This window comes from Eucalyptus grandis, chromosome 8, assembly GCF_016545825.1.
Source record: "Eucalyptus grandis isolate ANBG69807.140 chromosome 8, ASM1654582v1, whole genome shotgun sequence".
Classification (NCBI taxonomy): Eukaryota; Viridiplantae; Streptophyta; class Magnoliopsida; order Myrtales; family Myrtaceae; genus Eucalyptus; species Eucalyptus grandis.
In genome coordinates, this window is record NC_052619.1 from 1,125,336 (window position 1) to 1,142,153 (window position 16,818).

Below are 16,818 nucleotides of genomic sequence, written 5' to 3' on the forward strand. Positions count from 1 at the left end.
AGTCGTTTTACGAGATATTGTCAATGGTCTTGAGAACCAAGGACAAAAAATTTCTGATCCCATGAAGGTGAACAAGCTTCTACGTGGACTCTCCAAGGATTGGAATCATATAAAGACTTCAATAAGAGAGACGCAAAGAATCATGCCATTATTCGTAGACGGGCGATTGGAACTCTTGATCTTACGAAGTGGAACGAATTAATGAAGACGAAGATCCAAGAGGTAAGAAATCTATTGCACTAAAATCAAATGATGATTCGATGATGCAGATTCGAAGATGATATGGATGATGAGGAGCTCGCCCTCATGATAAGAAGATTCGAAAACTGAATAGAAAAGGCGAAGGTTCATCCCAAAGAAACAAAGTTTTCGAGAGACAGCGAGACCAAGTACGGTGATGATGAGGAACCAAACAAAGATGTAGTTTGCTTCGAATGTAAAAAGAAGGGACACATCGGACCCAACTGTCCTCTTACGAAAAGAAAAGAGGAAAAGCTAAGAAATCTCGAAAAGCTCTTAAAGCCGAAACACGGAGCGATACGAGTGTGAAGAGAGTGATGAGGAATATGCCAACTGTGTCTAATGGCGCAATCGGACTCGGACTACGTGTCGGACTCGGACGGTGAATTTGAGGTAAGTGATTATAAAATCCCTGTCAAAGTCTCTAAATATATTGATGAGTTATGTTTTAGTCTTAAGACTTCTCTTAAAAGGATTTCCGAACTTAAAAAGGAAAACTCAGTTTTAAAACAAAAGGAAAACATTTTAGAAGAAAAGGTAAAAATTTAGACTTGAATGTTTCTACTCTTAAAGAGAGTGAAGACAATCTTTCAAAAGAAAATGCTTTCTTAAAAACTGATTTATCAAATATTTCAAAGAAATTTTCAATAGGGTCCGAAAAACTTGAAAAAGTCCTTTCAATCCAAAGACCTTACTTCAATAAGTCGGGTCTAGGTATGACATTTGAAACAATCCCTTTGATTGATTTTCCGAAAGTAAAAGAAAGAATTAAGAAAAAGACCATCGAGAGAGGCTTATAAAAATCATTTCAAAAGAGTTTTTGTAAAGCCTGTAGGTCGAAATGCTTTAAGGTGTTCTAAGTGTAGATCGGGATCATTTTGAAAAAGAGTGTCCTATGGTTTGGAAGCTGTTAAGAGAGTATGGCCTAATAATGCTCATCCTACTAACACGAAAGGACCCAAGAAAATTTGGGTACCAAAGAAAGCTTGAGACTCTTTTTGAATGCGAGTCTCTGTCAAAAGAAGGTAAAGTGGTATCTTGACGAGCGGATGCTCAAGACATATGACAGGAGACTCAAAATGTTTCATAAAGCTTATTAAAGTAAATGGTGGAAAAGTTTCATTCGGAGGAAATAGCAAAGGAAGTATTGTGGGATTCGGAAGGCTGCAAAAATTGGAAATCTCACAATAAGCAATGTCTCTCTAGTGGAAGGACTCAACTACAATCTACTCAAAGATTAGCCAATTGTGTGATACTGGTTACAAGATCTTCTTTCAAGAAGGCATATGTTCTGGAATTAGCAAAGATTCGACTCGAGTCTTTCATGGGTCGAAGGCATGGAAACATCTACCTCCTTGATGTAAAGCCAAATGAAGAACAATGCTTAATCTCAATTCAAGATGAAGCAATTCTATGGCACGAAAACTTGGCCATATCAACAAGAAGCAATTAGCCAAAATCTCTTCAAAGCAGCTTGTTCGAGGTCTACCTAAACCGCCATACCAAAAGTCGACTTATGCACTCCATGCATTGCAGGAAAGGTAAGAAATTCATTTAAGCAAATAAATCATGTATCTACTAATCATGTACTACGGTTGCTTCATATGGATCTCTTCGGACCAACAAGAACCCGAGCATTGGAGGTAAGAAATATTGTCTAGTAATTATAGATGATTACTCTCGTTTTACCTGGGTATATTTTCTTGCAAATAAATCAGAAACCTTTTCGTACTTTGAAAAGTTTGCTAAAAAGGTTCAAAATGAAAAAAGGATGTGCTATTTCTAGTATAAGAACAAAGATCATGGAAGTAAATTTGAAAATCAAGATTTTACGAGATTACGTGATAAATGCAGTGTTAATCACATGTTTTCCTCTCCGTATACTCGAGCAAAATGGAGTTGTGGAAAGAAAGAATAGATCTCTTCAAGAAATGGCTAGAACACTTTTAATTGAAAGTAAAATTTCTTCACGATTTTGGGCTGAAGCTGTTTCAACGATTGCTATATTATAAATAGAGTCTTTCTAAGACCTATTCTTGATAAAACCCCTATGAATTGTTCAAAGGTAAGAAGCCTATTGTTTCATACTTTCATGTGTTCGGTTGCAAATGCTTCATTTTGAAAAATGCAAATGATCGAGTTGGTAAGTTTGAAGAAAGATCAGATGAAGGCATCTTCCTTGGATATTCTACATCAAGCAAAGCCTACGAGTCTACAACAAAAAAGCCGATCTGTGGAAGAATCAATGAATGTCAAATTCCAAGACTCGGTGCAAGATGAATCCGCCCGGACTCGGTACGAAGAGATTGAATCCGCTCTAGATCTTCAAATGTCTACATCTCAAGAAGCATCTCGGATTCGGAAGTCCATCATCAAGACGCTCATGGAGAATCAAATAAAGAAAAGATCATCAACCCACAGTAGCTGGAAGCACAAATCCAGTCATCCCAAAGATCTTATTATTGGCGAACTTAATGAAGGAATCCGCACGAGATCAAAAGGCATGAAGAATCTAGTCTTTGTGGCTCTCATCTACGAAATTGAACCAAAAAGCATAGAAGAAGCTTTATCGATGAAATTTGGATCGAAGCTATGCAAGAAGAGCTCGACAGTTCAACATCAATGATGTACGGGAATTGACATCTAAACCAAAAGGTAAAAGCATTATTGGAACCAAATGGGTATTCGAAACAAAATGAACGAAAAGGAAAAGTCGTACGAAACAAAGCAAGACTCGTGGCCAAAGGGTATACGCAAGAAGAAGGAATAGACTATGACGAGACTTACGCACCCGTTGCAAGGTTAGAAGCTATTCGTCTATTACTTGCGTTTGCTTGTTACAAAAATTTCGGGTTATTCCAAATGGACGTCAAAAGTGCTTTCCTAAATGGATTTATCCATGAGGAAGTTTATGTGGAACAACACTTTGGATTTGAAGACCCAAAGAAGCCGGACTCGGTCTTGGTGACCGAAAAGGCTGTATGGTCTAAAGCAAGCACCTCGAGCTTGGTACGGACGAGACTAAGTAAGTTTTATTACAAAATGGTTTTGTCAAAGGTAAAGTAGATACTACTTTGTTTATCAAAAAGGAAAACAAAATTTTTTTACTTGTTCAAATATATGTTGATGACATTATTTTGGATCCTCTAATGAAAGTCTTTGCAAGAAATTTTCTAAGTCTATGCGGGATGAATTTGAAATGAGTATGATGGGAGAGTTAACATTCTTTCTTGGACTCCAAGTGAAACAAATGAAGGAAGGAACTTTCATCCATCAAGAAAAATATGCGAATGATCTTGTCAAAAGGTTTGGATTGGAAAAATGCAAAAAGATCGACATACCAATGTCATGTTCTCGGAAGATAGACAAGGATGAAGAAGGGAAGAAAGTAGATCAAAAGGCATGCAGGGGAGCATGATCGGTTCACTTCTTTATCTTACGCTTCTAGACCCGATATTTTGTTTAGTGTTTGTATCTGTGCTAGGTTTCAATCAGATCCTAGAGAATCACATCTCATTGCCGTGAAACGAATTATCAAATACGTTGCTTCATCTTCAAGCATCGGTCTTTGGTATCCAAAGAGGGGAGACTTTAATCTTCTAGGATACTCAGATGCAGATCGGCGGTTGCGAGAGTCGATAGAAAGAGCACTTACGGAACTTGTCAACTACTTGGAAACAGAACGGTGTCTTGGTTTTCGAGGAAGCAAAGCACCTTTTGTAGCTCTTTCAACGACGAGCGCAGTATGTAGCTCTTGGAAGGCAGCTGTTCGCAAATTCTATGGATAAAACAACGGCTACAAGACTTTGGCATTGAAGACTCATGCACGAGAAATCAGATGTGACAACACCAGTGCGATAAATGGAGAAATCTCGATTCAATTTGTTGATTCAAAAAGTCAACTAGCGGACATATTCACAACGCCATTGGAGAAGAATCAGTTTGACTATATCCGCTCGAGACTCAACATTTTGAAGCTTGAAGAAGTTAAAGTCTAGAGACTCACCAACTCTAAGACTACGATCTCTTAGACTCTAAATCCCGAGACTCAATCATTCGTGGCTAAAGGCGTAAGTTGTATTTCATCTAAAAGGTACTAATTGTCATTTAGTTATATTAACTCGAAAAGGTACGATCTTTTGTTTAATAATTTTGGCGTTATTGATTTTGAAAAGAAGTGATCGTTCACTTTCCTTGCACCGATTGAACTTCCTTTTTCAAAACTGAGTTATATATATACAGTTTTTTCCTTTCCCCAATCTTCAAAACCCTAAAAGGCACTCTCCTCTCGATATCTTTTGTTTCTACTCTTTGTTCATCGTCGAGAAAGTGGTCATTTTCTTGGGAAAGCAAGTGAAGGAATCCTCCAATAGACAAAGAAAGATGTCGTCTTCGAGGAAATCATCAAGAATCGCAAACGAGGGGGACCACAAAGAATGAAGAAGGGACCGAATCATTTCGATCTCAGCGAGGAAGAAGACTTACCAAGTCGGCGACAAAGTCCGATTCGCTCTCCTCCACGTCATTCAGCATCTCCCGCCCCACAAAGTGCAAGTCATAATGGAAGAAGAGATAATTGAGGATGCCGACCCAGAAGAGTTCAAAAGCCCTCCTTTTTGTATAATCTTTATCGTGCATTGAAAAGCACGGGTACTCCATTGAACTATATAGATGACTTCCTTAAGGACAAAAATTATGGGAATGAGTATCTTTTAGAAGAAAATGGAGGAATGGGGAATTGCCCCGAAAGGAAAAGCGGAGAGGAAGCACTTGCGAACATTCCAAGAGATCCTCGTATGCCGAGGACAAAATCTGATTGACGGGAATGATGATGACAAAATGTTCCTTGAATTTAAACCTAGAATGGGTGTGGCGGCAAAGGTGAAAGGAAATCGGATGGATTTGTTTAAATCCAAGGATCGGGAAAAAGTGTATTTCGATCTGTTGAAAGAGGGGTAATCAACCCTAGAAGTGTCGATTTTGACTTCTGGATTCCATCAACTTGAACCTAAGAGAGAAGTTGAATTTGCTTCAACTTGAGACTTTCTGCTCTGACTCTACAAACGGGTATGATCATCTGACCGCTTATTTCTATTCAAATCTTAGCTTTTTGGATGCGAATAAAATTTCATTCAGTGTTTGAGACAAAGTCTATGTGGTAGATGTGAATATGTTGGCGGACATAGTTGGAGTTGAACGGGGACGCTATCTCCCAATCAAAGTCTCATCTGCTCGAACTACTCTGGATCTTGTCAAAGATAGGGATGTAGATAAGAAAATTATCTATTCCAGGATGAATGCCATCAACATTGTGCTTCACAAGATTGTGATCAATTGTCTCGAGACCTAAGTCTACTTCAAAGACTTCGTGTCTCTTTCGAAGCAAAGTTGATGTATGGGATCAACTCGGGACGGAAGTTCTCTCTCCCGCACACTATTCTTTTCCATATGTACGGTAACGGTGTCAAAAGACAAAGGACAATTGCCTTATCTGATGCAGTGACCAAGATCTTAGACATCTGAATATTGAACTGCCACATACTCTTTGTGTTCAACCGTGTGATAAGATGGTGGTAGGTTTGAAGATGTTAACGAAGATGCGTCTGCAAGAACTTTCCAAGGCAATGGAGAAATTCAAAGTGAAATCTCCTGTTCAGTCTGCTTCAAAGAGAAAAGGAAAGGAGGCCATTGGAGCCTCATCGAAAAAGAAGAGAAGAACTCTCATCCTGGAGGATGAAGATGAAGAGGATGAAGATCCTACGATCCATGCACTGATAAGAACCAGACGTTCTGTGTCTCAGCCGAGAGAATTTCAGAAGAACCAGAGAGAAGAAGAAGAACAGAGAGAAAAGGAGAAAGAAGTTGAGGAAGAAGGAGAAGAAGAAAAAGAACAGTCTGCTGATAAATCTGGAGAGAAGGGAAATCAAGAGAATGATCATCTCTCTTCCCCTTTCGATGTCCTAGAGACAGGGGGAGTTAGCGAGCAAGAGAGGTCTCCACCTCATCTTTGCTTGAAGATCCAAGACAATCTCGGAAGACCCGGAAGAAGTTCAGGTCTCTCAATTGCTGAAGAAGGTGATACGTCGATTCCAAATCTGCCGGACCGAACAGAAGCGCCATCGTGCATACACACCATCGAGAAAGTCAATGCCGGTACGGACGGATGATTCTGCAGATCTTCGTAGTATCATGAATATTCTTCGGAAATGCGTAACCAGATATATATTCGGGACTGTGAAATCAAGCTTTGAAGCATCTTTGGACAAGCATCTTGATCTCTGGAAGATAAATTCAAAGACCTCGCTCGCAACTTCAAGCCAATGCCAAGAGAGAAGAGGTAGCTCATCGCGAGAAGATCGAAGAAGCTCGAAGGAGTAGTCCAGTCCATTGGGGATTTCCGGATCGTGCGCATTCCCAGCGGACATGACTCCTTTCTCACCCTCTTTTTAATGATGACAAAAGGGGAGAACCAATTTGAACAAACATTATTTTAAAACTTTATTTGACTTTTGTGTTTATGTTTATTTTTAGTATGACTTGAGAACTTGAACTTGAGTGTTAGACTGAATTGGCTGTGGATTTTGATGCTTGACTGGTTGCATTTATATCAAGTATTGTTACATGGTATTACTCATGAAAGACTAACCAATTTCTGTGGATGCGAGAGTCTGGTTGTTTATTAATCTTTATGAGTTAGCCATATTGCTTGAGAAATGTTTTGCGGGTCAAAGTTGTTCAAATCTTCAAGAAAGTTTTGTCACCATCAAAAAGGGGAGATTGTTGGAGAAATCTTTCCAGAATATTTTGAAGTGACAAAACATTTCTATCGATCTAAGTCACGGATATCGATAGTTAAAGTCTCAAGAATTTATAGTCTCAAGACTTTGTTATCTCAAGACTCAAGACTCAAAATCATTCTCACTGACAGTCTTTCTAATCCAGTGTTGAAGGAAATCCAAAGCCGAGGTTTATGGTTGAGGATTTGATCCTATCCTCTGGAATAGATTCCTTGGTTGGATAATCATTTCGGATTCTTTAATTCTTATCTAAGATCGATTGAAGATCCGATGGTCGACGAAATAAACTTGGATTATTCTATTCTTGGAAACCGAGATCCTGATTGTATGGGCGAACATGATTGATGGGCTATCATCAGATTCCTTAAATAGCTCGGATGATCTTCTTGATTGATTCCGTCCAACGGGTAGATTGGAGGAATTCTTTTGGTAAGTGCCAACGGCTATGATGGCATGAAGGAGTATAAAAGGAAGACGTTCTAGTTGTCTTAAGTGTGTGATCGATAGAAAAATTCTAGAGTCCGAAGATCCTTGATTGTTAGTTGAGGCGAGCGAAATTGTATACGAGAGAGTGTTTATACTTGGTGACGCCTTGAGTGAGTGTGGTAGATCATCTACACCTAGAAATCAAGGAAGATCAACACCGTAACAACTCTTTGATCATAGTGGAATCCAGCCAATCGGCTGTCAGTGCAGAAGAGTGGACGTAGGCTTGAATCAAGCCGAACCACTATAAACCGAGTGTTCAATTCTCTCTTTCCCTTACTCAGTCTTGCGATTGAATTTTTAACTGTTGCAAATTCTCTAATTGTTTAAATATCGTGCAAGCTTCGAGAAATTGTTTGTATACCTATTCACCCCCCCTCTAAGTACTCGTACTAGCTATTTCAAACGCCAATGAATCTTTCGTCTTAAGAGAATGTTGCTTTTCACTCAACTCTTAAAAGTGTTTGAAGGATGTGTTTGAAAATGGCTTGCCTTTCCTCATCCTAAGTATCCTCCACTTGGCATGATTAACGTCTCCATTTCACTTTGCTGAGATCGTCTGAATAGATTAATCTCCATAGAAAATTTTGATTCACAATGAATAATCCCCCAAAACGAGAAAACAATTTTGAGATAAAAATGATGTTCAAAAAGCTTATGAAAGTTTTTTTTTTTTCAATTATTTATTTTTGTGCTTATCTCTAGGAAAGCACAAAAGGTTCTTTGTAATGGAAATTCTTCATTTTTTCTTCTTTTTTTACTTTTAAAAAAATGAGAAGAAGGGTACTTACCTGTGGCATGGCGACCCAATAAGCCTGTAAGAATATGAAAGAATATGTTAGTATAAAAATCTTTAGGGATTGAAATGTTGGAAACGATACATTATTACCCTTCATTTGCTTTCATCTTTTGGACACTAACATCTCTTGGATTCACCTTCGTGGATATTTGGTAACTCAACAATACCCTTCCCTTGCATTCGCCTTTAAGTGTTTGATGTTTTCTTGATTCCTTAGTGGAGGGTGCTGCTTCTACGGTCAATGCGCAACTTTTTCATTTATCACCCTGTAAGAAGAGGAGATGAAACGGGTTATCTCCATATTTAATTAGGTTCAACTAAGGAACGATACATCATTCTTGATGAATTTGACAATATTGTTCCAGTACACTTCATTGGTGGGAGATGAGAGATTTTTTTTTCTAAATCAAACGTTGTTCTCCCACTCTTTATTTGACAAACCTTTGTTCTGTTCGAATCCGTCCTGTATTAAAGAAAAAGACATGTCATTTTTTATGCTGAAGAGAATCAAGCTTAAGAACGAAATACATCATTTTCAAAGTTGGGCGATCAACATCCCAAGGTATCTCTCAAGGAGGAATAGACAATATTGCCCCTTTGTTTCATTTCAATCTTTTTTTGTTTAAGATGAACATGACTTAAAAGTGCTCCATCGCATTTGTTGGGAACGTTATAGAACTTGGCACTCTTGATATCTCATTGACAATGAAAAGAAAATCATGTCAGAAACGATATTAGAAATGAATAACTGAAATCGATACAGTTTACTCTTCCTTTGCCCTTTTGGATACTTGGCAACTCTCTTCATTTGCCTCATCATGCAAAGTGAACGAGATCGACGGGTTATTTTGGCACGTAAGGCATTTGCGAATAACAAAACATTCTCAGAATGAAATTTGACTTCATTCCGCTTTTATGGAAAATTGGCACCGACGAAACCTCAACGCATGCTTGCTCCTCGAGTTCGATGAGCCGGAGAAAATGACTACATGAAGAGATGGCCTTAAGCAAAGTTTTTTTGAAATTCATTTTGGAAGGTAGACGTAAAAGTTCGCCTAAAATACTTCTGAATTTTTTTCTGCTTTGTTTTGTTTTATTTTGTTTTATTTTGTTTTTGTTTTTGTTTTTTTGTTTTTTTGTTTATAAAAAAAATGATGATTTTCATGAAACTGAATTCCATCATAAAAAATGTGAGTCGCACGATTTACAAAAGCAACAATTGGATTTGCAATCAAAACTCAAAATGAAAAACATGATTCTTAACAAGAATAAAAACATTGATAAAATACAAGAAACTCTTGTATAGATAAGAGTAAAAATTAACTCTTGTCCTAATGTCAAGGAGCACCACGCATAACCTGCAAAAAGATGACAATGTTAGTACGTGAATGAGAAAAAATGATATCTCAATGGGATCGTTTCTTACAATAAAATCGAGACGACGGTACATGCCCCATAATCATTATTACGGGGTTTTAGTATTTCGCTAGGATATTATTATAAGAAAAGACATCATTAAAATAATCAATCCATGGCCATCAATCGAATGTCCACCTTTATTCCAAAAGGTTTCGTATGCAAAAGTGTCATTGATTTTTGAAAGATTGATTTGTAATTTTACTCCTAGAAAAATGAAGTGACTTCTATTTTGAGAAATTTGTACACAAAATGATTTGCACTTTAGTCCCAAAATGTGAGAATGAGAGAATTTGATAAATAAAAAAAAAATGCAATTTCAATTTTGTGCCCCAATACAAAATCAAAACTTTAAAAAAAAAAATTTCAAAATGATTTCGAGCCCATAACTAGAAATTTAAACAAAACCACGTGTTCAACAGGGCCAAATCAAAGTGTTTAGAACTTGCCTTCAATGTTCACTTATCAAAAGTGACTGCCAATTTTTTTTTCAATCATAAGCCTACATCGCCGAGGGCATTCGATTGATTTCCGCGAATTTCAAGATGAAAATGCAATACAAAGTGGGTAAATAAAAAGGAAAATGATACTTACAATGGATGCCAACCTTTGTCTCTGTTTTTTTTTTTTTTAATTACATAGATATGCACATGGAATGTGATTCGATTTCTACTATATACGGCTCAAAATGAAGCCATAGGATCACCGAACTGAACCAACAAGGTCGTGGCTGGGTCGGGTTACCCATGACTCTGGCTTCGTCAAAGAACCGACCCGTGTCGCATGCTCGCAGACCGGGGTGGGTACCTTCGACGTGAAGAAAGAAATTTCGGGGTAGAGGTGGGCGACTCGTACTACGCGGTTGTAGTCAGAGTGGTATCCACCTCAACACTATCCTAAGTGATCCTATGTGGCCCGGGTCCGGCGGCAGGTTGTGTGTGCTATGGTGTAGTGCAATGTAGGAAACGCAGACATGATAATTTATAAGCAATCAGCACTTCATACATAAAAAATAAACCATACATTCCTACGGCTAACTGCAAGACAAAGGTGAGCAAACACTTCCCCTTATACCTCCCATTCTACAAAAAACATTTAACATCTTTAATGTTAGGGACGTACTTGGAATCCTTGTTGCCAAACAAAAATATTTTTGAACAAGATTAATTTTCGCCTAAGTCTTCTAAAATCTAAAACCAAGTCCCCAGCAGAGTCGCCAAGCTGTCGCGACCTACCCTCGGGGGGAGGGAATAGGTTTAGGCGTATTGCCTAAAAGACGAGCCTAAGGCCCATGATTAGGCGCGGGCTCTCCCAAGTCCATACCCCGCGTGGCGTTAGGATATTCTTAAGAAATTTTGCACAAAAGGAGTCACCACTAGCCTATTGGGGTCGGCTAGAAACCAAGTGAGGCATGAGAGCGTGCCTCACTTCCTACGCAACCAGAGAATCTAGAATCGGGGACTTGATTACACTAATTAGCCAATTAATGCCCTTTCGGTACCTAATCTTGTTCATTTTAAAAGAAATGATTTTTGTCAGGCAGTCTGGATTGATTTTATGCTTATCCACTAACATGTAAGGTGTTCATACGGGTGTACAATGATTAAGGTAACAATCAAGATTCTAATTGAAATAAAATTAAACACGTGCAATTTAACATAATTAAATATACAAACTAGACATACAATATAATCAATATACAAGTAAATAAATGCCTAATTACACTAAAAAATGCAATACATGGCAATTCATAACCAAACTCTACATTTCTTAATTTTCGAAATTTTTTATTTTTTTAAAATTTTTTTAAACTTAATTTTTTGTTTTTTATTTTTTTAAATTAATTAAAAAGGGCGAACCGGGTCGGGTCCGGTTAGAGACCGGACTCGGGTTCGGTCCGATTGGGGCTGGGGCCGAACCGGCCCGCCCGAATGACAAGGCCCGACCAGCCTTGGTGGGGCCTTTCTTTGGTTCGGATTGGGCCCAACCAGCGGACCCAATCTGGTCAAATCTCTTTTATTTAAAAAATGAAGCCCACAACAAGCCCACAAGTTCCTAAGCCCACAAGTCCATAAGTCCCTAAGCCCACTACCTAAAACAGCCTAAACCAAACCCTAAGTATACTCGGCCCGGATGTGAGAAAAACCCTACCCGGTTCGTAACTTTCGCCTGACCCAGCCAAGACCTGGTTTTGGAGCGGCGTTGACGACGGTGGCGACGCGGCGGAGCGAGACGGAGCAAGGCAGCTTCGAGTGCGTGTTGGAGGCAGACCGACGCGCAGCTTTGGGTAGAGGCAGCGGCGGTGGTGGCGCGATGCTCGCGGGTTTGGTGCTCGAGCGGAGGGTGCGGTGAGGAGGTTGAGCAGCGGCGTCAGGTCGCTGGTCGAAGTGGCACAGGCGGAGCAGCAGGCTGAGAGCAGAAGGCAGCTTCGCTTGGAGGAGGCTCGGAGCGGATCTGCTGGGCGTCGGAGAAGAGGAGGACCCAGCAGCAGGGGGTCTACGAGAAGTGGGGCTTCGAGCTTGCAAGAGTATCGGCGGCGCGGTGAGGGGCTCGGCGAATGCGAGATCTGCAAGTCGAAGGCGAGGCGGAAGCGAAGCGGGTCGCGCGGGCGGTCACGGACGTGGGGTGGCTCGAACGGCTTTGGGCTCGGAGGGTGGCGGCTCGGACGACGACGGGCAGCGCCACCACGCTGCCCTCCTCCCCTCCGTTCCGTCTCTCTTTTTCTCTCTATCCAAATCTGTTTCCTTCTCCAGCTCTCTGTCCTCTTCGGTTCTCCCCACGAGCTCCCCTCTATTCACTGTCTTCCTCTGGTTTTTTTTTTGGTTCGAGCTCTCTCCTCTCTCCTTGTCTCCCCCTGCTCTGTTGCTGCTTTTCTCTTTGCAGGTTTCGCGTGCTAAACAAGCTGGAGGAGGACAGAGGCTAACGTGGGCCGGGCCAAGAGGGAAACGGGCTCGGCCCCTTCCACGTTTTCTTTCTTTTTTTCTTTTTTTGGTTGTTTTTGCTTTTGTTTTTGTTTTGTTTTCTTTTTCTTGTTTGCTTTGTTTGTTTTTTCTTGTCTTTTTGTTTTTTTTAGTGACTAATTCCTAATCTTGTACATAATAAAATTGTAAAATTTAGGTGTCAACACCTGTGGTAGGCCAAGGTGACCCTTGCCTACAACAGCCCCCCCACTAGATTTGGTAAGGCCAAGGGTGGGCCTCGCCAAATCTAACGAGAATGGCCATTGGTCCTCGTCAATGCTCGCCCTCGTCCAAGTGAGGCTTAGCGAGGCCAACTCCTCACTTGTGATGGGTGAAGGCGACCCTCACTTGCCATTGCTTGTGATTGGCAACCGATCGCTAGCAAAAGAAAAGGGAAAATTCCATGTAAGGGCCTAAAGTGAAGTAATTTTTTTTTTAACAAAAGGCCCATAATGGATCTAGTTTCCAATAAGGATCTGAAGTGGTCATTTTAGTTTCAAACCTTAAATAAAAAAATTCTCAATCTCTATCTCATCCCCCACAAACCAGTTGCCATCACCATTAGCTAGTCTTCAATTTATAGTTTCTTAGGAAGGCTTTGTTGGATTTGGGCTAGATGATTCACGACATTTATCGATGCAGTTTGCATTAAGGTGGAGTATGTGGCTTCTTGAGGGGGTCCAATTATGTAGCATAAGCTTGTTGTCTACTCATAGAACAATTTATGAACACCAAACTCGACATATTTTAATGCAAATTATTGAAAAGGGATTAATTAAACTTGGATTAATCAAACATGCATGTATAGTGTAACTCCTCATAACAGATGTATTTCTAGTTCTTCATAATTTTTTTTGGTTTTTTTTCTAAAAAAATTTACTAACATCATTTATTTTGTTATTTTACTTTTCTTATTTGATACAAATTTTTATCCAAGTAACGTATTCATGTGAAGTGCTTAAGTAGGTTAAATGAGTTTTGATAGGTGTGGTTAAATATAGATATGTTCTAGTAATATGAGTTGGGTTTAGTCCGGATTAGATGGGGTATGCATCACAAAAGTTGTATTACATAAAAGATAGTTTAGGGATTAAAAACTAAGGGCCTATTTGGTTGTGTTTCTTTTTTTTGTTTTTAAACACTTTTAAGAAACACAAAATTTGTGTTTCTTATTTCTGAAACACATTTGAGAAACACATTTTATTTTCTTCTTCTTTTTCTTCTTATTTTCTTCTTCTTTTTTCTTTCGCCGGTCGCCGGCCTCGGCCATGGCCGGCGACCGGCCGACGAGGGCCGGCGGCCTCGCCCAGCCACGGCGAGGCTCGCCGGCCCCCTCGCCGTCCCCCGGCGAGGCCGAGGCTCGCCGTAGCTGGGCGAGGCCAACCTCGCGCCGGCACAGGCGAGCTCGATCTCACCCGGATCGGGCGAGGCCGAGCTCGCCCGGCGGTTGGCGAGCCTCGGCCTCGCCGGATCTGGGCGAGTCGGCGTAGCTGGCGGTGGCCCGGCGAGGCCGCGCCTCGCCGGCCGGCAGGCGAGCTCGGCCTCGCCGGATCCGGGCGAGCTCGAGCTCGCCCGGCCAAGGCGAGGCCGACCCTCGCCCGGCTACGGCGAGCCTCGGCCTCGCCGGGGGGACGAGCGAGGGCCGGCGAGCCTCGCCGTGGTGGGCGAGGCCGCCGGCCCTCGTTGGCCGGTCGCCGGCTATGGCCGAGGCAGGTGACCGGCCAAAAGAGGAAAAAAAGAAAAAGGAAAAAAAAAAAAAGAAAAAGAAAAAGGAAAAAAAAAAAAAAAATAGAAAAAATAAAAGAAATAAAAATTATACAAATTTACCAAATGTGTTTCTGTTTATTTTTTTATTTCCGGAACAAGTTTACCAAACACGTTTTTGTTAAAAAATTGTTCTCGGAACAGAAACACTTTTTTTTATTTATGTTCCCTAGAACAATTTTTAAACAGAAACGCAAACAAACGCACCCTAAACAACTTTTCTCCTATTAAGCAACCAAATTAAAAGTTGTATTACCCGACCCAACCCGATCCATTCGTTTGAATTGTCTAGTGATTACCAACTTTTCTCTGATTAAGTTACTAAATATAATTATGCGTAGTTTACCAATTTATATTTGCCTTTATTACCAACGATTTCAATTTACCATTTATAATGCGACATCATCAATCTTCATATGGAGAGACCACCAAGAGGGACTCAAGATCTAAGTCTGTCAATATATTCGATTGGACATATCTTCACTCAAAAGCTTAAAAGACAATGAGTTATGGGCCAATTATGAGATATTAACTATTCTAAACCATACTAATTGTCGATGTGAGACTTTTTCTTATAGAACATAAACATTTATCTCAATATTACCACCTAGTTTTGAGTTATCAATTTTTACACTAGTTGCTTAGTAACATTTATTTGTTTTTCCTAGATTCACTTTTTTATATAGTAATTAGTGCTTTCATTTTCCTTATATGCTAACTGTTTAAATTTACCAACTCTCTTTAGAATTACCAACCTCAAGTAGAGTAATCATCAACTCTTCTATGTTCAAGTTACCAACCAGGTGCATTTCCAACTCTTGTTTGAGTTTGTTAACAATTAATTTTTCGTTACCAACTCTTTTTCCTTATTTTCAAAAATGTTAATGCTAATTCATGATCATGAACTATCAGATTCTTACTCAACAAGATGCTGATATTCCTTTTATTTTTTGGATCTATTATTCAGTAGCGGACATTATTGTAAATCGAGTATGGTCATGGTGCTAACCGAGGTTGGCTACAATGCCATAAAAAGAAACTGGTTTTCTATGCTTTCTAACAGGTCAGGTTATCTCCCGGAGAGACACCACAATGGTTGCAATAATCAATGTAATATTGAACCCGAGCTTGAACCGTGTCGGGGTTTCCGCCACCGCATTCTATTCCATTAATGGCTCGAATCGTCGCGCCGAAGCCTTGAACGGAAGTAATAACGGAGTGGGCGTTGTTCATCCAAAACCAGAAGGCGGTCTTAAAAGACACGACCACATTGTTGGCCGTGGTTTCGGGAGAGTTGAGGCCGTCGAACCCTATGGATTCTCCCGCGGGTCCGTAGTTGTAGTTCCATGATATTTGGATGGGACCTCGACCGTAGTAGCCTTTGTTGGGGTTGCATGGATACTGGATGTTCCATTCGTCGCAGTAATCTTCCGAGGGACCATCTATCTCTTCAATGTAGCAAAAATCTGCACCCAAGAAGATTAATTGTTATTAGTTGCTTTTGCTTTGAGGCTTTGATAGTTCGTAATGATCTCATCTAAGCCATATATCTAAAGCAAAGCAGATCATACGCTATGATCTCCAGGAAGTCACGGTGAATAAAATTCGCGGCAAAGAGCAAACATGGCAAGTAAAGACAAAAGGACTTTAACATGCATGGCATTGTCTTTAAGCATAAAAAATGAACGAACTTAATCGTGAGAGCGAAATGAGAAAAGCTAAACAGAAATAATGAACTTTTCGACGAATGAATTGGTATCACACAATGTTTCATTTCATGCTTTGGGAGAGGTTCTTACGTCCAGTCTCGTGCGTGACATGAGCGAAGAAAGCAGCGATCTCGCGCTTAGTCATCGGCAGTCCCGACTGCGCCAAATTCGGTGTAACCACTGGCAGCATCAAGGAAAGCTTGCCTAGTGTAGAAGCTCTTCCCCTCACAACTCGCGTCGGCCTGGCCAATTATCGAATTGAAGAAGCTATCCGTCACCATGTCCGCCACTGAGACCCCGCTACTCGGGGTGGTGAGTAGGGGTGTGCAAAATACCCGGGAACTGCCGGACCGCCCGGAACCGGACCGGAATCGCCGGAACCGACGGTTCTTGAGGGAACCAGTCCGGTTCCCGGTTCCATGGGCAGATCCGCCCACCCGTCCACCCGGACCGGACCGAACCTTTTAATATTAAAATATTACTAAAACAAAACAAACCCTAACCGAGACCTCTCTCCTCTGTCCATCTTCGACTTCTCTCCTCTGTGACCGTCTGTCTCTATTCTTCTTCGACTTCTTCGGTTCTTCTGTGACTGTCTCCACCCAGCAGTGACCCGCGACTGCTGCTCGCCCGCTCGTGCCAGCCAT

General features: G+C 40.6%; 1 pseudogene; it reads right to left on the minus strand.

Moving 5' to 3' along the window:
- Window positions 1–15,378: 15,378 nt before the first annotated feature.
- Window positions 15,379–16,818, minus strand: LOC104416148 (annotated as a pseudogene).